This window comes from Mesoplodon bidens (assembly GCF_964165515.1).
Source record: "Mesoplodon bidens genome assembly, chromosome: 13".
Taxonomy (NCBI): domain Eukaryota; kingdom Metazoa; phylum Chordata; class Mammalia; order Artiodactyla; family Ziphiidae; genus Mesoplodon; species Mesoplodon bidens.
In genome coordinates this window covers 33010031-33032703 of record NC_138169.1, presented here as the reverse complement: position 1 = coordinate 33032703, position 22673 = coordinate 33010031, and the positions used below count along the sequence as shown (strand labels likewise).

Sequence of the window (22673 nt, the reverse complement as noted above, 5' to 3'; positions counted from 1 at the left end):
TGGAAAACTGAAAAATTCATGTAACTCACTTCATTGCAATATTTGCTTTCTTGTGGTGCTCTGGAACCAAACGCCCAATATCCCCAAGCTATGCCTGCATTTGAACATGACATGATGCTATATATAGAAAACCCTTAAGATTCCACCAAAAACTGTTAGAACTAATAAATGAATTGAGTAAAATTGCAGGATACAAAATCAGTATATACAGAAATCTGTTGCATTTCTATACACTCATAACAAATTATTATAAAGAGAAACTAAGAAAACAATCCCATTTACAACTGCATCAAAAAGAATAAAATATCTAGGAATAAATTTAACTGAGGCAATAAAAGACCTGCACTCTGAAAACTATAAGATATTAATGAAATAAATTGAAGATGCCACAAATAATTAGAAAGATGTACCATGCTCATGGATTGGAAGAATTAATATTGATAAAATGTCCATGTAATCCAAAGCAAACTACAGATTCAATGCATTGAATAATTTTTCACAGAAATGTAACAAATAATCCTAAAATTTGTATGAAACCTCGAAAGACCCCTAATAGTCAAAGCCATCTTAAGAAAGAAGAACAAAGCTGGAGGTATCATGCTCCCTGATTTCAGACTATACTATAAAGCTATAGTAATCAAAACAGAATAGTGGTCAACTAATCTACAACAAAGGATACAAGAGTATACAACAGGAAAAAGACAACCTCTTCAATAAATGTTGTTGGGAAAACTGGACAGCTATGTGCAAAAGAATCAAACTAGACTACTCTTTCACATATACAGAAATAAACACCAAATTGATTAAAGACTTAAATCTAACACCTGAAACCATAAAATTCCTAGAACAAAACATAGCATGCTCTTTGACATGGGTTTTAGCAATATTTGTTTGGATATGTCTCATCAGGCAAGGAAAACAAAAGCAAAAACAAACGAATGAGACTACATCAAATTAAACTAAAAAGGTTTTGCACAGTGAAGGAAACTATCAACAAACCAAAAAAGCAGCCTACTCAATGAAAGAAGATATTTGCAAACAATGTATCTGACAAGGGGTTAATATTCAAAATATACAAAGAATTCATACAACTCAACATCAAAAAAGCAAACCCAACTGAGAAGTGGATAGAGGACCCAAACAGACATTTTTCCAAAGGCGGCATACAGATGGACAATAGGTCCATGAAAAGATGCTCAACATCACTAATCATCAGGGAAATGCAAATCAAAACCATAATGAGATATCACCTCAGACCACTCAGAATGGCTATTATCAAAACAAAACTAGTGTTGGTGAGGATGAGGAGAAAAGGGAACACTTGTGCACTGTTGATGGGAAGGTAAACTGGTGCAGCCTCTATGGAAAACAGTATGGAGGTTCCTCAAAAAATTAAAAATGGAATTCCCATGTGATACAGCACTTCTGGGTATTTATCTGAAGAAAACAAAAGCACTAATTCAAAAACATGTATGTACCCCTATGTTCATTACAGCATTATTTACATTATCCAAGATATGGAAGCAACTTAAGCATCCACATATACAGACATGGAATATTACTTAGCCATAAAAAAGAATGAAATTTCACCATTTGTGACACCATGGATGGACCTAGAGAATATTATGCTTAGTGAAATAGGTCAAACAAAGACAAATACAATGTAATTTCACTTATATGTGGAATCTAAAAAACAAAACAAACAAACAAAACAGAAACAGACTCACAGATACAGAAAACAAACTGGTGGTTGCCAAAGGAGGTAGGTGGGGGATTGGGTGAAATAGGTGCAGGAGGTTTAGATGTACAAACTTTCAGTTATAAAATAAATAAGTCACAGAGATGCAATGTACAACACAGGGAATATAGTCAATAACATCAGAGTAACTTTGTACAGTGACAGATGGTTCTAAACTTATCATGGTCATCAATTTGTAATGTATATAAATGTCAAGTCACTATGTTGTACACCTGAGACTAATATAATATTGTATTTCAATTAAAAAAAGAAAAAGCAATAGATAGATAGATAGGACCCAGGAAATTACATAAACATTTTAAATAACTAGATTTCTGACTTTGATTGTGAGGGAAGAAAATAGAAAAGAAAGGAATATTAAGCCTGGCAACAAAGGATTCAAACTCCCAAAGGCACGAACACATGGCACAGGCCTGCAGATGTACACCAGGGCACCGCAAGCCCATGATTCCCGCCCATCTTACATCCAGGCCACTTCACCTACTCAAGTCACCTGCCAGTCCCAGATGACTCTAAGGTTCCAGACCCTTGAAGCCTGCCCTCAGGAACCCTTGAGAGCACCCCAAATGTTTGCTCAGCAGTCCTAAAACAATCAGTTGCTCTCTGCTTATGGGTTGGAAGATATGTTTCAGTAACACACCGGGGCTGGATCTTCACCTCAAACTGGTTTCTAACTTACTTTTCCTATTTGTCTTTAATCTGGCTAGATCTAAATAAGGCCACATGAAACCTCTTTACATTTTAATTACACTTAGTCAAATATTTGAAAAGAAAAAGGAAACAGTGCCACCTAACTGTATAAGTGGCTTTCTTATTAAGGGTATTTTTTGTTGTTGTTGTTTTTGCTGTATGTTAATTGTCAGCCATAACCATTTATTTCTTATTCATTTTTATCTTAACTGACTGGGTATAATTTATCAAAGTTCAGCAGTTACTATCTTCTCAAAAGCTAGCAAAATGTCAAGCATCACTGTACTTACATCTTAGAAAATGAGTAACTCTTTTAGGTTATATAACTAATGGAAAATTAACATAGTAAATTTTATTGTTAACCTTAAGAAGATCTTTCATATGAATTTTCTTTATATGATACACTGAAATATTCAGAACACTGATCAGTTTAGTTCCCTCAGAAAACCATTTCTTCTATTACAGAAATTCTTGATAGTTGATGACCTGTAAAACGTAACATTTTTATCCAATGAAAAACTTTTAAATAAAAACAAAGACAGATATCTTAAACACTCTGGCTAGGAGTTAACTGCCACTAAGAACTCTGACCTTAAGCAATCACCGTGCAGCAAAATCAGCACAAGTTTTAAAAAAGTAATAACTAACATCCATATGGACAGGCTCTAAAAGTATAAAGTATGGTAGAAATACCAAATAAACTTTAAAAATATCTTTATATAGTGCTAAATAATAAATATGGGGGAAAACCAAGTTAGGATGTTCTGCATCTGACCTTGCAAAGTTCTTTTCTGTTAAGTCTACCAAAAATTATACTTCAGCAAGCCTTCCAAAACACAGAGTAAGCCTTAAACAACTTAATACATCAATTTTCTGTTTCCTTTACATATGGTATAAGTGTAAATCCATTATTAGCTGATAAACCATTGAGTGCATTTGCCCAAGTGTTTCTACACTCAGCCTATAGATATAGAGTGAAACACGAGACAAAAGAGTGAGTGACAGAAAAGCCAGAGATGATATCAAAGAAGACTGCAAAAATCTGTGGGTCTGATATTTGTAAACTTCTTGAGAAGCTTCCTGAACACTCTGCACATACAGGCAATAATCAAGAAAACGGCCTATACCCACCCCCAAAATCAATACACAGCCCCTGAGAACTGTAGGCTACAGACAGGTTCAGAGAGACAACAGGCTTTGCACTCCAACCTCAAGGCAGACAGAGGCCAAACCCAGTGAGCTGCCCCGCTCAGAATCCCACATTTTCCTCCAGCCTCACTGCTGAGTGTCAGGACCTATGACTTACAGTGTGCCCTCCATTTGCACACTTGGACTAGGACACAATTTTAATTTGAAGTTACCTGATGCATTGGCCCACTCTCACCTCTAGTTTGCATCATCAGAAAAAGACTTCATAAAACCACATGCCCTACCCTTTAAACACAATCTTATGTTATATCTAATTCTAATTACAGTGGTCACAAACTGAACTGAAAGAGGAATATGTCTTTATATCTCTCATGGACAATAATAGTTACCCAAATCAATAATAAACCCGAAGTCGTCATATGCGAGGGTGAGCGTGGAGATGCGGGGGTGTGTAATAGCATATGTGGCACATATTTAACTTGAGTGCCTACAGGCTCCATTTATAGACATCACTGTGAATTCATTTCATATGCTATATTTCATTTCATGCTCTGAATTCTCACTAGTTTTCAAACACCATTAAAATATTACTTTGTGGAAGTTGGAGCCCCCATTTCTTCTTACATGGTATTCAGGCTGTAAGAATGTACTGGAATCCAGTCCTACCCCCATTCTCACCCCAAACCTCAAAACGTACCCAGACTGCAGCTGCACCGGGGCAACAACACGGCGTATAACGTGTAGGTAAAAGTACAAATGAGGGGGAAAACAGTTTGCATACAAGGACTAGAACGTTACACACAAACCACGTAAGAGTAAACCCCAAATGCTAAAACTAATTTTCATTCTCAATTCCTATGTTTAGATAAAAAATGGAATAGGGTACTTACTGCAAAGGCTCTCACTTTTTAAAGGTGAGAGTCAGTCCCACCTGACATTCATGTATTTGAAAACCCTATTTATGCTTCTCTAAACCTTGAACAAAATTCTATTTTACATATAATCAAAAAGTATTTTGCATGGTTTTCATATTTCCTATCTTTCCCTGGAATGCAACTCTGTGTAAAGGGAGGAACGGTTTTACTTTGTTTCAGGTGGAATTCCAGCAAATGCTGTCTACCATTTCAGGAGAAGCAGCCATGGATGCTCAGACACCCTTGCCTGATGCAGTCTCCCTGCGTCAGCATTTTGACTGGTCCCTTTCACACTGAGTCCACCCGTAGGTACAAGCATCCAAAGACTTCATTTTTTTTTCTAGACTAATCATACCCAAACATTTTGAAACACATACCATTTTACTATAAATTACCTTCCATTTATTTCTTCCCCTTATTATATATGGACATTATATTGACTTTTTGGAAGTCTGAATAGGTGAGTTATTTCCCTACTAACTTATTTCAGGATACTAAGTGGGATGTTACAAACACGTGTTACCAAAGAGTTGATAACATGGGCACAGCAGGTCCTGTTCCGTCCACATTCGGTTCAACAACCAAGTGAAAGGGACTAGGGGTCAGGTGTGCCATCACCCCCTCTAGCTTCATCTCATGTCTGGGAGGGGCGGCACGTTCAAACTCTGGGAACAAAATGAAGAGGAGAAGCTCCATTTCCTGTCCCCTCTTTAAAAGGTTCCCTTCTCTTATTCCCAGAAGGAAGATCCTCATTGCGAGTGGGTCAGCGTGACCCTAAGGAGGGTATAAAAGAGACCAGGGCGCTTACGTAACTATGGGACCTTCATTATGGAAACTCAGGAGTGGATTAGGTGGAAATCAGAATAACTTCAAGAAGGTGAGTGAATTAAGCCACCCCTCAAAATAAGTTATTAACTATTTCATTTTATTTTCAGTTTTGACCGACATTTTCAGTGATTCAGCCTGAGGAAATGTTGGAGAACTTTTCAGTCCTCGTACAGAAGGGCATATGTATTCTGCTGACTCTATTATCTTCACTTGTAATGTAACACTCAGTGAGAACGCATGAAGGTGAGGACAGAGATTTTTCAATTTGCAGGAAGTGACTATCTTTCTTCTTTTATGCAACATGCCAGCAGGGGCCACACGAATGATCTGGAAATAACACAACCCTGAACACACCATTCATCCCCACAAGGGCCTGATTAAAGCCGTGGGCTTCTCCTGTCTGGGACACAGGTCCCTGGGGAGGGGGGGTGTGATGGGACCCAGCTGGCGGCGGGAAGGTGACTGGCCCTGCACTGCGCAACCCACCAAGTCAGCTTCTGCTGGACCATACATGGAGCAGAACAAGAGCGCCTGTGCACCAGGGACTGGACGCAGGTGTCCTCCCTCTCTACTTTCAGAAAGCACGTGCCTTTTTGTCAGCACAGGCACTGACATTTTCACACCTCTCCCGTGGAGTCTGAGGGGCCAGTCCCTGGCAAGCCTCCTCCCCAGATTGATTCTGGGTATTTCGCAGTGCTTGGGCCTGGCGTGCAGTAGGTACTCAAAAGCACCACTGAATGAATAAATACACGAATACACCGGTGCGTCCTCCCTGATGCGATACACAGAAACCACAAACTCGGCTCTGTGTCCCTAGGGGTGGGGCTGGCATCTCAGCGTCCCTTTGGCTCCATCTCAACCCGGGCGATTCTGCTCTCTCTGGCCCCTCTTCAGGGGACCTTTGGAAACATCTAGAGACATTTTTGGTTGCCACAACTAAGTGCGGAGAAGTGCTACAGACACTCAGTGGGTAGGGGCCAGGGATGCTGCTGTTATAGACATCCTATAATGCACACGACAGTCCCTCAGAATAAAAAAATGACTTAATAGTAGAGACTGACAAAACCTGAATTAGATTACTTCTAAACTCCCTAAAACTCAAGAAAATGCTAAGTCTAAGTTGCTAGATGTGGGACAGGATGAAGCTTCTTCATAAGCCATAGTTGACCTACGGTAGATGCTACAGCTACTTTGAGCTGAAAGTTCTAGAAACTTGAAAGACAATTTATGTGGACATCAACCCAATTTAAAACCAGGCCCACTGGGGCTTCCCTGGTGGCGCAGTGGTTGAGGGTCTGCCTGCTAATGCAGGGGACACGGGTTCGAGCCCTGGTCTGGGAAGATCCCACATGCCGCGGAGCAACTAGGCCTGTGAGCCACAACTACTTAGCCTGCGCGTCTGGAGCCTGTGCTCTGCAACAAGAGAGGCCGCGATAGTGAGAGGCCCGTGCACCGCGATGAAGAGTGGCCCCCGCTTGCCACAACTAGAGGAAGCCCTCGCACAGAAACGAAGACCCAACACAGCCCTAAATAAATAAATAAATTTTAAAATAAATAAATAAATACTCCTGTTCTCTGTTTAAAAAAAAAAAAAAAAAAACCAGGCCCACTAACCTCACACCTTGCGAATCACATTGGTGATTAATGTATGACTGTACCCTGCATGGCTTCCTTTCTTTTTCCTCTCTCCATTTACTCCATAGACACTGTGTGTTTTGGACACAGGCGTGAGCCGGTTCTCAAAAGACTGGGAGTGATATTCTCCTTGTCCTCACAGTAGAAGAATAAAGTGGTCCTAAGGATCACATATGATCGTCTGCTCTAAAATAGACGGGCTTTGCATTCACACAAAACACAAAGATGGCAACAGTTGGAAGGGGGACGCCTCCATTCTGTACGCAGGCTCCATCCACAGGGCGGCTGCTAATTTACATAGGATGCAGGACCCAGCAACATACTATTTCCTTTCTGAAAAGAACCAAGTATCTGTGGCATTCGATTAACAAAACAAATGAAATATACTCATCACCCTACACAGAAGTCTATCAACTTGGGAATCTCTCTAAGCATGGGATCTGCTCTCCTGTGCTGGTGATGACGTCTCAAATTCTTGGTCTGTCAGCCTTGATGGTTCCTACTCTAAGCTCAGTTGTATGCGTTAAGCTGCCCGAAAAACATCCACATACCATGTGGGAATAAAATCACAGCGAGCTCACTTTTCAAAGAGAAAGGGAGAAAAAAAGTCTTTGTTCTAACCATCCTCAGAAACTGAGTGCATAAAATATAGATTTGAAAGCGCCATGTCGGCATCTCTAATAATTCACCTTGATGATATCTAGTTCCAGGACTAAAGGGTGTAACGATCTGGAATCAAAGGATATTCTTTTCCATAAAGCAAAAGAGAAGAACCTTTATATTTCCTTTGACATGTGACCATAATAATAATAAAATGAGTGGCTGAAAGGTCAGTGCTTACATTTTCAATCAAACTCAAAGTCTAAGCTGGATAGTCACAGAATCCCCAAATGCTAGGGATTTTGTGGAATTTCTTTTCTGTATGAGCCTGTCACTAATTGAATCAAAATCACTCAACCTTCGTTTACTGGTGTCTAACACGTGTCAGGCAATCGCTGGGCTTTGGAAAGATACAGTGAACTGAGCAAGCCCTCACTTAACCCAAAAAGTTCCGTGGGGACCAAAGCTCTACCCTTCAGAGTGAAATACGCACAATGGCACATCGCAGTAGGAAAGCACAGGGAAGAGGGGGTGAAACCCAGTTTTAGGGATGCCTGGAGGCTTGTTGGAGGAGGAAAATTCACAACGAGAAAACCAGGTACAAATGAGCAAGAGCCCACAGGCAAGAGAAAGCACCGTCCCCTCCAATCATACAAAAAGTAGTGTCCTGAAGTCACACAACCCCTAAGACAACTGGTTAAAAAGAAACACTTTAACACAGGAATATGTTTTTAAAATTCCAGAGAAGCATGATGGAAAGCTTTAAAAAGCCTAGGTTCTACCCAGAGTTTGATAACTCTAGCCTCTCACACAAGCATGTGCCTTACAGAGTCACAGGGCTGGGCCCAGCTGCCCACTCCTCACTACCAGGTTTAATCACGTCAGACTTAAATGACAGGAATCAGCAGAATAAGAAGCTGATGTGCTTGCTGATATTTTCCATCAGGATTAATAAGAAAGTGAAGGATGAGTGAAGGAAAACCACGTGAGTAAAGGAAAGTACATTCAGCACATCATGGAGCCGACCCCACAAGTCAGAGGCTGTGAAACAGCCACAAACGGTATCCGTCAGCAAACATACTCTGTTTACCTTGGCAGTGTCCTAGCACCTACTAGGGAGCCCGCACTTTTAAATAGGGAGGTTTCACATTTACTTTAATGCAGGTTTCCAACTTGGGGTAGTTTTTTAAAAAATAATACCTACCCCTTTAGAACATATAGGGGCAGTAGTTGGCCACAGTCTCCACCACTCCCTACTGCTCCATGGTACTGAGGGGATTTTCCTCCCTCTCACTATCTTTGTACTTAGAGAACTCCTTATACTAAACAAGTGCCTGTGCGCAGGTTTCAAACGTGAGAAAATGAAAGCAAAATCAAGAGGACGCTGAGTTTTCTTCTCTCTGCCAGCTTCACTCAGTTCCCTTCCCTGCCTAGCCCCTGACATCGAAATTGGTGACCCCGGATTTAGGTCTGAACCCCATCTGCCAAACGGTGCCAAGTCAAGGTACCCTGCATGGCTCCATCTAGAAAACCAAAGGCAAGAGCAGCACATGTGCTCATCTATGAACTGGGCCTTGGATTGGACCAGTGCTCACCTGGATCCACTTATACAGGCCTGGAATCATGTCTGTAACCTGCTCCTTCATTTTTACTTAGAAAGAAGTTATAGCAATAATAATAGTGACGAAGAGCAATTTTGTAGCTGCTGTCACTCGAGAAAGTCCCATTTTTAAGTCTGATGTACTCACAAAAGAAGGAACCACGAAGAATAAGCAATGGCTCCTAATTGCAGGGCCAGAGACCTTTCAGGGGCTTGGAGGGTCTCCTGGTGTTGAGATCAGTGTTGGGACACCAGGCTGCAGGGAAAACTGAGAAACAGATGGTCCACACAGCATACCGGGTCATTTTAGACCTTCCTGGTCAGGGCTGAAAATGCTCCCCGCAAGGCTGCTTGATGGCCGCCCTGAGACCGCGTGCACTTGGGCACACGTGTCCACCTGCAGACAGATCTGCTGCTCCAATTCAAGAGGGCCGGTAGGTCTGGTATGAGCTGAGCAGAATACAAAAAAAACACAGCCACAGAAAAGGGAAAGAAAGCCCACATTTGTTAAACTCCAAAACCATGTGCCAAGCACAAAGCTGGGTGCCTGACACATGTCACAACCACACCAAGTTGTCTCCCTAAAAATAACCAGCATCCAGTGGGTCTTACACAGGAAAAACGGTCAAAGCCACATTACGAGGTCTGCTTCATCCCAGTTTTCCCCCATCTACGAAAATTCACCCAGTTTCTCATGTGAAAATTCAGGGTAGTAATTTTACCCTCCCATCCATAAGCAATTTTGTAGATTCTACCTCCAAAGTACTCCTGGAGCCCCTGCATCTCTGCCCATCTCCACACCCAGCTCCCCTCACCGGGACCCCCGAGGTGGCATCCTAACTGGTCCTGCCACCGGCACAGTATTCCAGAGGCGGCAGCCCACGGGAGCCTCACCCAACACAAAGCAGATTCCACCACGCCCTGCTCAGCCCCTGCAAAGTCTTCCTGTGGGAAGCAGAAGAGAATGCACGACCCTCAGCGCGTCCTTCCTGGGGCTTCCCGCTCAGGCCCTGACTCCCCCAGCCCCTCGCCCACCCTGGGCCTCGCCCTCCCCCTTCTTGCTTCGCACACGTGCCTCCCTTCCCTCAACTTCTCTCTGCCCTGCCCCCTGCCTGGTCAGTGGCTCCTCTTCTCAGAGACGCCTCTTCTACCCACAAAACCAAATTAGGGACTTCTGTTGGTCTTTCCCATAATACACTTCAAGTCTGTCCTTAGACATTTATGGGGGAGATTGTTTAATGTCTGTCCCCTCGCTGGACTATTCGCTCCATTACGGCAGGAGTTGTCTGCACTAGTCACCCCCATGCACACCGCACACAACAGACACAAAGTGGATGCCCAGCAAAAATGCCTAATCCCCATTTAGGTTCCTTAATTCACTACCCCTCAAAACACCAGGGAGTAAGTAGGGCAACCATGATTTAATCTGAAAGCTATCAAACAACAAGGTCCTACTGTACAGCACAGGGAACTATATTCAATCTCCTGAGATAAACCATAATGGAAAATAATATGAAAAAGAAGGTATATATATATATATATATATATATGCATAATCGAGTCACTTTGCTATACAGCAGAAACTAACACAACACTGTACATCAACTATACTTCAATAATTTTTTTTTTTATTTTAAAAAGCTATCACGCAGGCTTCCCTGGTGACGCAGTGGTTGAGAGTCTGCCTGCCGATGCAGGGGACACGGGTTCGTGCCCCGGTCCAGGAAGATCCCACATGCCGCGGAGCGGCTGGGCCCATGAGCTATGGCCGCTGAGCCTGTGCTTCCGGAGCCTGTGCTCCGCAACAGGAGAGGCCACAACAGTGAGAGGCCCGCGTACCACAAAAAAAAAAAAAAAAAAAAAAAAAGCTATCACGATCTTAAAAGCTATTGTAAGAGCTTACACACCAAAACGCTGTGTATGAAAGCGTCCTGCTGTCCACCTGTCCCTCTAATTGAATGCGTCCTCTGGCCAGGCACAGGGACCAAAGATGCATCCCTGCTGCTCTGTCTCCCACGTCCCCCACCTGGTAACTTCCAAATGAGCTGTCAATCAATTATTAATTGTGGCAGCCACCAGACTCTCATCACCTAAGATCCATCATCAGAAGGGATGCACAAGCCTTCTCCACAATGTCTAGGCTCATTAAGAAAACGCCTTGTACACAACAGGAAGAAGAAAAGATCAGGAGGTTCCCGGAGCAGGAGGCCCTCCTGCAGTGAATCCTCCCAGAAGGTACACATGGGGCCGGAGGAGCAGAGAAACAGCTCTGATGGGCTCAGGGCAAAGGTTTCGTTTTTCCACTGCTACTGAGGAAAACTGTATTTGCAAAATAAAATAGGGGTAAATTCTTCTAAGGCACAGTTCTAAAAAAAGAGTAGTGCAAGTGTTTAAAAAAAAGATATTATGTGTGTGAAGTAACTGGAGTTTTATTTCTCCCAAATATATTCTAATTCATTGTTTTTGCTTTATTTTGCTTAAGTCCAAGATAATATCCATATTTATATTAATCTCCGCAAGGGCCCTTTGGAAGTATGTCCACTGTTTTTTTTGATGGACCTCAATAGTTTTCTTCACTTCTTCACTTTCTTCACAATAAACTACCCTCAAAATGTTCACCAACACTACAAAGTGGAAATGCTTTGTAAACTGCAAACCACGATTCACAAGAAAGGGGAGCATGTATACACCTAACACAGAAAGCAAAACACCACCGACGGCTCACACTGAGCCTTGCTACCACCGTCACCTCCTTCTAGCCAAGCTCAACTCCATCTCCTCAGCTGGGATTTTTCATCAGTACGGACCTAACACAGAGCTCCCCCTCTGGTCCTGCAGGGGCTCCCCATCACTGGCTGCCTGCTTCCCCCCCAACCCCTGCACCTTCTGACCATCTTGGTTTCTCTCAGGGACACATTCAGTGGGTGGAGGAGCCTCAGTCACCAGTCAGGGAACCGCTCTCTCCTCTCCAGGTAATTCACTCGCTCCGACCCGTGCTCCTTTTACTGTCACCCCTGTGACAGCTGAAGACTTCCTGGCTGGCTTTCTCCCAGCCCAACATCAGAGCGCCCCTCTCCAAGCTCACCACTGCAGCCGCTCTGTGAATGCAGCTTTTTAAAAACTTAACTTGTCTGCTCCCAACTCTCCAACGTGGCTCTCCTGCCAACGTCCCCAATTCACAGCAGCAGTGTTCTTCATAAAAAGAATTAATTGAAACAATCAAGACCCATTTAATGGTGATTGTCAAATCTCCTTCAGCTCTGAAGAAGGGACCCTAAGACACACTGGGAGGAATGGGGGTCGTCTGGTGCTTCCTGCACTGCTCCCCCACTCCCAGTGGCTTTCCGCCCTCCCTGCCCTTCAAGGTGACAACTCCAGGCCTTCCAGCTGCAAGTCCTCCTTCATCATCCAATGGGCTTCCTGACCGCTGCCTTCCCACCCAGCCTCTGCTCCCACCCGGGATGCACCCTCCAGATACCCGGTGAGTGTGTGCTTAAAGCACCCGCCAGGTACCAAGCCAGGCACCAGAGGGTTGTTATCCTTTACGTTAAAAAGCTATGACCACGGTGCCAAAACACTCTGAATAAAGAGAAATGAGGACCTGTTCCTGCCCTTAAAGGACATATATATGCTCCTTAAAGACAGAAACTAAGTCTTGAAGAATATATACAACTTTTTTTTGATGACTATAGTTAATGATGACTATAGTTAATAATATTGTATTACATATTTGAAAGTTGCTGGGAGAGTTGCTCTTAAAAGTCCTCAATCACAAGAAAAAAAAATTGTAACTGTGAGGTGATGAATGTTAATTAAACTTACCGTGGTAATTATTCCACAATACACACATGTATCACATCACTGTGTTTGTTGCACACCTGAAACATAAAATAATGTTATATGTCAACTATACCTCAATTTTTTAAAATTAATAAAAAGAAAATGGCAAAATCCAAAGTCTGGGCCATTAAAAAAGAACGTGTTTATATACAGATGAACCAGGAAAAGTGCAAGTCAAAGGGAGGAACTCGGGTTGTGAGAATCGGGAGAGCCTTCGCACAGGAGAAATTATGATGAATCATGAAAAATGAATAGACCTTTTCTCGTTTGGGAGGGTAGGGGCTGGTGGGGAGAGCATGTATGTCCACAGTGCCCAAACTGGGCCCTGCAGATACTTTCTCTTTGTTCTAAATAAATCATAATCATCCTTTTGGGGGCATGAGACCCCCTTTCTCCCTCCTAGGTTCCCACACGCTACTTCCTTCTATCCATCTACACAAGATTCAGCTCAAGGCCCGACTCCTTCTGGGTTCTTTTCTCATCACTCCAGACCCCAAAGACCTTCTCCTTGACAAACCCTCTGACCACGGTCTGTTTCATAACGCTGGCATTTTATTTTAGATTGTTTTAGTCTCAGATCCTATATATTGCCTCGTCATATCATTTTGTTCACAAGTGTTTGGTCTGCAAGTTTTATCTCCTCAACACACCAAAAGTCAAGCTGTTAGTGGTTTGTCATATGAATGTATGACCATACGCAGGAGATGATTAATTATACGAATGACAATTGAAAATTTTTTAAGTAAAAATGAATTAGAAGTGTAATTTAAGATACAAATCACACAGCTACTGACTACAAAGAAATATACAGATGGCAGAGCTCACCTAAGATTCTTACAATGAACTTAAAAATACACTTACTTCTCTTTAAAGCAGAAGTTAGGGCAGTTCCTTAACTTTCCTTAATTCTGTCTTCACCAGATCACCTTCCCACCAACACCCTTTCTTAGGAAACAGATTGAGAGCTGGCTGCAGAGGGAGACCAAGCTTAATACTTCTCTTGACCCCAATAGTGTGTGCGAAGTAAACAACTCCACAGTCAAGGTCACCTGCAGTACAAATCCATCGATGTGCCTCACAATCTGAGAACATAATAAATAGCAGTTTTAAGCTCATCTTCCTTACTACTCACCAGTTACACACCAAGTTGAGTATAGCAGAATCCAATCCATTTGGATGCTCCAAAGATCTCTACTCTGAAAGCTTTCTCTGGATTCTCAGGTACAATAAGGAGTAATTGAGGCTACTTAGCATCTTGTGAAGAGCTAAATGCATTCAAAGTCTTTATATTACCAAGGATCAAAAACAAAGTGCACGCCACCGCCACTATTTGGCACTTTAACCTTTTCGAAAACACCAGGAGACCCCACTACGCTTATGTCGGCTAAGGACTGAGACCAGAGCCCTCCAGGAGCATCTAGAGACCAGCTCCAACAGCAGGATCTCCGAAGCCGGTGCCTCAGGCAAGGTGTAGACCGAGTAACCTGCAGGGAGACTGAGTGGTGGGCATGGCCACGGCCTGGCCGAGGGGGTCCCCACCGGGCTGCCTTCCCTGGGCTTCCACACGTTGCAGCCTCAACAGTAACAAAGCCCAGGCCGTCCTTTTACTAAGTTTCCACTCCCTGGCATGGACGGATCAACGATGCCCCGCTAAGTGTATGGAGGCACATCTGGAATACAGCACGTTCTGCAGACTTTCATCTATCACCACGGGACGTAAAAGGCAGGGCCAGAGCCCGCCGGAGCGCCCCGACCTCGGGGACACGCCCGCACCGACCCCGCAAGTAACCGCTCGACGCCCAGGTGAGCCCAGCCCGCCGCGCTCTGGGCGGGGTCCCCGGGGAGGGCGGCAGGTGCGACCCAGGCCCCCACGTCCCCGCGCCGGGCCGGGCGGACTCTGGGCTCGGGTCTCGGCCCACAGGACGGGAGCCGCGGGGACGTCCCGCCCAGGAGGAAGCGACGCCCCGCGCGGGGGCCCAAGGGCCGCGGGAGTCCTGCCGTCCCCGCCCCGGCCCGTCCCGTCCGAAGTGGGCGACAAGTGGGCAGCGCCCCGCGGGGGAGCCCGGCCCGCGCCCGCCGGCGAAAGAGAAAGACACGGCGCGGGGTGAGGCGACTCCCAAATGCCGCCGCCCCCCGCCCGGCCCCGCCGCGGGCGACGCGCGCTTGGCGGGGAGCGGGGGCACCCGGGGCAGGAGCACCCGGGGCGGCGGCCCCGCGGCTCGGGCGGCGGCGCCCTCCTTACCCGGAGCAGAGCCGCGCCGCCCGAAACGCCGCCTGGGCGACAGGCCCGGACGCGAGCCGGAGCAGCTGGGCTCGGGCAACCCGTCTGCGGCGCCGTGGGCCAGGCGGTGCGGGCGGGAGGGGCGTGCGGCGCGGGGCGGGGCGGGCCGGGGCCGGGGGCAGCTCCGCGCGCATGCTCCCACCCCAACTGCAGCCAGGGGGTCGCTCCGGGGAGCCCGGCGGACGTGGGTCCAGCTCCCCCTTCCGGCGTCGCGGCACGGGGCGCGCAGCCTGCCTCTCCCCGGCTCTCGGGGTTCACTTGCCTCCTCCCCTCCGATTCCTCTCCGTCCTGCCGCTCCCTCTGATTTTGCTACCCCCTCTCCGCTGCCCTTTTCCCGCTCTTGACTTTGCTACACGCGCGTCCGCGGAAACCACTTCAAAATAAAAGGAGACTTTTCAGGTGGCCCCAACAGATGTTCAGGGACCCTTTTGTAGCTGCTTGAGGTGGAGAAGGAAACGGGAGAGGCCGCTGAGCCCCTGCCCTCAGGGAACTTACGGTTTCGCTGGTTAACGTGAGGCTTTCACAAAGCATTGTCACTGGTTTGGGGAGGAACTTATTACATCATTTATTCTGGCTTATAATTAAAAGTAGCTGGTAACTGAAGACTGTATTTCGTGACACTTCCTTTCATGAAAGTGTCCTGTGTATAAATTCTAGTATACACATAATAGCTGGTAGGTATAAAATAAATATTAATTTGTTGCTTCCAGCAAGAAGTTCAATAATTTAAAACGATTAACGGTAATTTCCAAAATGATCATTCTGATTTGTTGTTGACTACCATAAACCAAAAACTTTTGTTTTTCAGGTGAGACTGGTCCTTTGGTAGAAACATCATTTAGTGTTGTTATTAAAGATAGAAATATAAAATCCTTTGCTAATGCAGTTTTTAAATTAGGAACCATGATCATAGAAATTTACAAGTACAAACACGCACAAACTGTGTTCTGTACCCTAATCAGTTAAGTAAAAGAGATTTGAGTCAAAGAGAAAAAGGGAAGCAGAAGGATTCAATGTAGAGAGAACATCTAAAGAAGATCTAATAAAGTGGAGTACTTATTTTCACCCCATTTTAACATGTTTATGCTGAAGACCTTATGGAGTTGTGATGTATTTCTATGACAACAGGTACCCTTCAGGGTATGACCTTTGCATACTTGCACACCTGACTGCATGATATTAGTGTGCAGCTCAATGGGTGGATGAGAATTCCTCTTCCCTGCTCCTTGCCTGGTCACAGATAGGGTTTTTGGTGAAGGGTAGGAGCTTCGATCACTGCAGTGTAACCCAGTCCACACCAGCGGTGTTTATCGTTGAGACTCCAGGTCTCAATGATATAGACATCAAAATGTTCCCAGCACAGAAAGAGTTAAGGCTACATCTAGTTCCACCTGCCTCTTAGAAATACCAATATTAGTATTATAGAAAATCGAAGAAAGCTGGATTGAAATCCAAATAGTGAATTTACATCACCTTGTCTTCACTTTGGGGGGGAAACAATTATTATTACAACATGTTTATTGTATATATTTGGCTTATATTTACAAAACCAGAAACACTGTTTTCATGGGCTAGGTTTAAATAAGAAAAAGGATGCCCCAATAAAACAGGTGACACAGACAGAGAACCTCATCCTGGGTTACTTAAGTGTAAATCTGTGGGTGCACAGTGCTGACAACAACACGTGATTATATTCAAAGAAGCTGACGTCTATTTTAAACAATACTGTTATTCAAATTATATGGAAATATAAGCAGAAATGCATTGCTGCACTTATTACAGAATTTTTCAGAAGCTGTTGTAGTAAATACCTTTAATTTGAACAGTTGCAGATTGAAATGAGATAGCCACATTGTTGATTACTGTATTACCAATGGTCCATTATGAGCATTGGGATTTAGAAAGCTAATGGTTACTAGGCATTCTACTTTTATAATTCAATCATTGACAGACTCTAAGTAGCAAAGCTGATGTTGACCAGATAGATAAGGATGGTCTCTTGTTAGGTTAGGACCTCCGGGTGGCATGGTAAACACAGAAGAACTCCTTTCTGCAGGTCAGTCAAAACAGAGCAGAGTCATGGTGGGTAGGTTGAAACAAAACCTTCCCATTTGCTAAGACAGCTATCAGCTTTATTCAAGGAACACTCCATTTTAAAATTTGCTACATTTATTTAATTTTTTCTGGTTGGGTGTTTTTATTTCATTTTTATATGTTATATATATATATATATGTTATTTTTATAAGCGTATACGTTATTTTTTCCAATTAGAATTAAATTACATTGCTTTATTATCTAATCAATAGCAGGCTTGGCCGTTGACACAGATTTGTTTTTTGGGTTTTTTTGTTTTGTTTTTTTTGCAGTATGCGGGCCTCTCACTGTTGTGGCCTCTCCCGTCGCGGGTCACAGGCTCCGGACGCGCAGGCTCAGCGGCCATGGCTCATGGGCCCAGCCGCTCCACGGCTTGCGGGATCTTCCCGGACCGGGGCACGAACCCGTGTTCCCTGCATCGGCAGGCGGACTCTCAACCACTGCACCACCAGGGAAGCCGCACAGATTTGTTTTTAAAACTCAAGATTGTTTCCTAGGATATACTTAGGACCATTTGCAAGAGTTAAGCACAGTGTCATTGACGAAAAGTTTTCTTAACAGCGTTCTATGCTTGCTCCACAAGTAAATTGTCCATTGCAGCGAAAATCATTTCATTGGTCACCATTTATGTTCAGTAGTTATTATCATAAAGTTTATTTTCATATTAATGCCGTTGTTAATAATTTTACCTACACCACACTATATTTTCTGTTACATTTTCTCTGTTACAGCAGTATTTCCCTAAGTGGACTGTCCAAAATTAGACTTCCTTTAATGGGTTTAGATATAAATAATTGCACAGAGATCTACTTAAATGTCAGTGTTGGTTCAGAAAGACATTGTGTAGATAATAGTGAAGAATTAAAACTAATTTTAAAGAAATTATACCAAAAGCTTCAAAAACAAGGTAATATGTATATTATAGTATTTTGAGTTAATGACTTAAAATCTGTATAGAAATCTTTTTATTTTCACACCTGTACTTTTTTAGTAGAACAAAGCTATCAAAAAGTAGCATAAAAACACTGTTCCCAGGTATATTCTCTTGAATTTTTAGAAATCCAACTTACAGTATTTCTGATGATACTTAGAGTCTATGTAAACTGAACAAGGTAAGAACCCTCACATCAATATGCAAACTTCACTTCCCAGTGCAACCTCTACTGAATAAACTAATAGGATTTGGAGAAGGGCGTGAAAACTACAGAAGGAGAGCTATCCATGCCTTTAATCTTATTTTCATAGATATTGATGACATACCCATGCTATCTCTAAGGTGAGAGACGTAGAAAAAGAAAAAAAGAAAATTCAGAAGTAAGCAATTCATATTTTCTTGAATAGCAATAAGCCCAAAACAACTGTAGCTAGAATGCCTTCTCTAAAACATAACAGGTGGTATAATATGATGAACACACGCTAAATGTTAGGAAAGGGGGTTGTGATTCCTGCCTCTGCTGTGGACCCATCTTGGAAGAAATAAGCTGTCTCCACATGACATGTTTCACCACACACGGCACTTACTCTAGGGGTTACCAAGTTCAGGGTCTGGGTCTAGTTCTCAACATGGCAGGTCCAGAAACTTGAGTTTGTTAACACCCCAGAAGCACTCAGGCTAAGGGAACCAGCCAAATACAAGAGTGCTAATTATACTGATAGATATAAGTGTTACCGATTCGGGGTCCTTGGAGTCTTTAATCAATAGAAATTGATAAGAAGCCAGATGAGGAATTTAGGCAAGCCTTTATTGGGGCTCGTGCTGCAGCACAAGGTAGAGAAAACAAGAAACAGTTGCCCTTGCTCACTCCTCGATGTGGGGCAAACTGGTCCCTTAAATGGGGTGACAGTGGGGGCAGGCCACAGGGGTAGATTAGGTGGCGTGCCCACCCCTTTGGTGGTACCGGGTGCAGGGATCATGCGCAGTACCCTGCTTTTGCTCCTCCCAGCACCTCAGAAATGACAGTTGATTTGTGCCCTTTTTGTATCTTATTGTTCATAATTTGCCACCACTGTGCATGTGTGCAGTTATTTTTAGTCCCTTATAGTTTCTTTGTATGCTGGAGGAGACATTTCTCCCGGTCCAAGCACTCTGGTAAAGGGTCCCAGGTCCTAGCTGTCTCCTAAGTGCCAAAAAATTCCACGTTTTCAGGTCAGAACAATCCCACCACCATAGTCTACAAAGGAAGGCAAACGGTTAAAAGATTGCCAAGTGACCATGAACTCAGGACCAGGAGAGCTGGCTTCTCTTACTGGGTGGGGTCAACAAGTGACAACTGTCTGATACAAGGATTCTCTCGGAGGGGTGCCTCCAGCTAAGAGACCCAAACGCTGCATCAGCTGGATGGGATACTATTCACTGAGGTCCTTTCCTTTTGCATTCCAGTCCTTGAGACATTCCTTGGTCACCTTGACTGGATCTGCGTGCTTTAGAAACTCCTTTACAGACCATCCCCTGGGGAGGGAGAGCTGCTTCTTCAGATTGTGAAGCCTTATGCAGGAGCCCGCTTCACTCACAGCCTTTTCTCAGTTTTGAAATGTGACCTATCTTCCAGGATTCAGCACTCATGACATCTCTTCCCTGAAGCATTTTGTTGCTTTACTTTTTTTTCTTCTACGTACCCGTACATTTTGTTTACACACATCTAGATTGAATTTATATTATTTGGGGTTTCACTATAATTACTTATTAGATTATATATAACTCTGATAACTATGGTTTTCTGAAGAAGAGGATCCATATCCTTTAAGTTAGTGTTTAAATTTTTAATTATCTCTGGGGTTTTGCTTTTAGTTTTTGTCCTTTCTTTAGAAAAAAAAAAAAAAAACGACTCGTTTCAAAAAAATGCAGGAGGTAATGCAATTAATGCCCGTATATCCACCAATCAGAAGCAACATTTGTTAACACTTTACACTTGACATTTTTTAAGATACAAAACATTACACTGTCTATAAGGTTGAATTCCTTTCTCATCCCTTCATTTTCTCTGTGCCTCCTTTCCCAGGGGCAGCCCCCATTATAAATTTGGTGCCTATCCTTCTACTATAAGCCTTTATGCTTACAATATCTGAGTTTTGTCTCTTTTAAAGAAATCCTCCCTTTACCCAAGGTTATAAAAGATACTGTTTTTTAAAAAAATATATTTTTAATCTTAGTGAATTAGTTAGGACCTCAAGTACATATTGAGCTGTAGGGGATCCTGGGCAGCCTTAATTTGCTCCTGACTCTAACAAGGATGCTTCTAAAATTAGCTTATTTACTGTAGGCTCTTGTACAGACCCTTTTTCAGGTTAAAAGAGTCCATTATCTTTTGTTACCAAGTGTTTTTTGTTTGTTTGTTTGTTTTTTAATTTATTTTGTTCAAGTATAGTTGATTTACAGTGTTGTGTTAATTTCTGCTGTACAACAAAGTGGTTCAGTTATACACATCTAAACATTCTTTTTCATATTCTTTTCCATTATGGTTTATCACAGGATATTGAATATAGTTCCCCATGCTATACAGTAGGACCTTGTCATTTGTTTATTTGTTTTTACAATGAACAAGTTTGGATATTCTCTGATGCCCATTCAACTTCTATGGAGGTAGTCACTTTTTTTCTTGCTCATAATGACTTATTTCATAGAATTTATTCCTTTATTTCTGGGAGAATCTTAAACATACTTATTTAAAGGTCATTTTGATGTTGTTCTCTCCTTTGTACTTTATTACTTGTAAATTCGTCTTCCAATTTGGGTTTGGTGGCTGTTTTTCTCAGTGTTAATCATCTTGACGTAATGCTGAGTGAGGCCTGTTTCCTCCTCTCCCTCTCTTCACTGCCCTCCCTCTTTTGCCTCTGCCTAGGCCTCACCGTCTTGTCCAGAATCAGGTCTTTTCTCGGCAGCCTTGGCCTCCCATCCTACAGTGATGTGAGGGAAATGTAGGCACAGTCACCAAGGCCATGAGGGACTTGGCCCAGGTCCCATACTCTCCTCTCTCTGGCTGCACCACAGGAATGCAGCAAAAGTAGCCATTTTCCAGCCCATTTAGTGCTAAAAGAGAGCACCCAGCCCAAGTTTTAGACACTAACTCTGGCTCCAGACCTCCATCGTGCAGGAGTTGTTTCTATTTCAACAAGATGACTGCCATTCATCTCTGATATTTCCGGACCCAGAAACTCCCAGGTTCAGCCCCGGCATTCCACTATGTGCCTGTGTGTTTCTAGAACATGGAAACGGCTGCCTTATCATTTTAATTTGTTTCAATGGCTTTGTTTGCCTCGGGATGGGTCCTTCAAAGATGAAGTCAGTGATTTTTCCAAGTTCCCAGTTCTCATTTGACTGGACTTCCCTCTCAGTGCCTTGCACAGTTCTTTGCACAAAAGAAGCGCTCAACAAATTTTCTGGACTTGAAGTCACTTCATCGTATGCAAAGGGAAGCTGAGTGAATGCTCATCAGAAATGTACTATAGAGGAAAGTCATTCAGTACAGCCTTGACTGGGATGGGCTTTAGGCCTTTCTGTGTCAAGGATCCCAAGATTTCATGTCTGTTTACCTGCGTGGAGCAGCTCCAAAGATGGGTGGGCACACTGGAACCATTGCCAGAACAGGCCATCATCAACTACTCAGTAAACAGGCTGATACGAGAAGAGTTGCTGTGTCTACAGTTCAACCCTAAGGAAGCTATTTAATATTTCCTATGTATGTTTTCATTATTATATCCTCGGATTTTTCTTTCTCTGTCTGCCTTCATTCATCGTCGTTGGGTTGAAATTTATGCACATAACCAGCCTATATTTGGAGTTATAAGTCTACTCTTCAGTCCCCATCTCATTTCCCAAGCTAAATTAACTTCACCTCCCACCCACCTTTTATATACTTTGCCTTAGTCCTTGTCTCTCGTGCCAACTCTTTGGACTCTGGCCTTTAGAATGACCCAGAGAGGCTATTAAACAGAGCTCTAGACATGCAACTCTCCATCTTACAAAAAAAAAAAATCTGATTGCCCTTTTGAATCTTACGTTATCTTACCTTGGGTACCAACTCAGCACATCAATCTTAAGACTCTATTGAGGTTTCTATTACAGAGTTCCAATACATAAGCCAGTCCTCTGCTTTCATCTTTCTTCCACAGGCTTTACTTTAAGCCTGGAAATGAACCACCACCAAGATAAATGAACAGCAAACATGAATCAAAAGGTGGGACTTCTACTTTGTCACAAATAGTTTTAATAATCAAACTTAATTTTTCATGTGTACAAGTACCAATAAGCCAGAGCACCAGGCATTGATTTGTGTTCATTGAAT

The 22673-nt window shown here is 43.3% G+C and overlaps 1 protein-coding gene across 1 annotated transcript in view; it reads right to left on the bottom strand.

The window, feature by feature from the left end:
• The window catches only part of L3MBTL4 (L3MBTL histone methyl-lysine binding protein 4), a gene marked incomplete at its 3' end in the record, with an annotated part of 382269 nt that extends 369226 nt beyond the window's left edge, over positions 1 to 13043 (bottom strand). The window contains 1 exon segment of the mRNA XM_081252127.1: positions 12998 to 13043.
• Positions 13044 to 22673: the final 9630 nt, after the last annotated feature.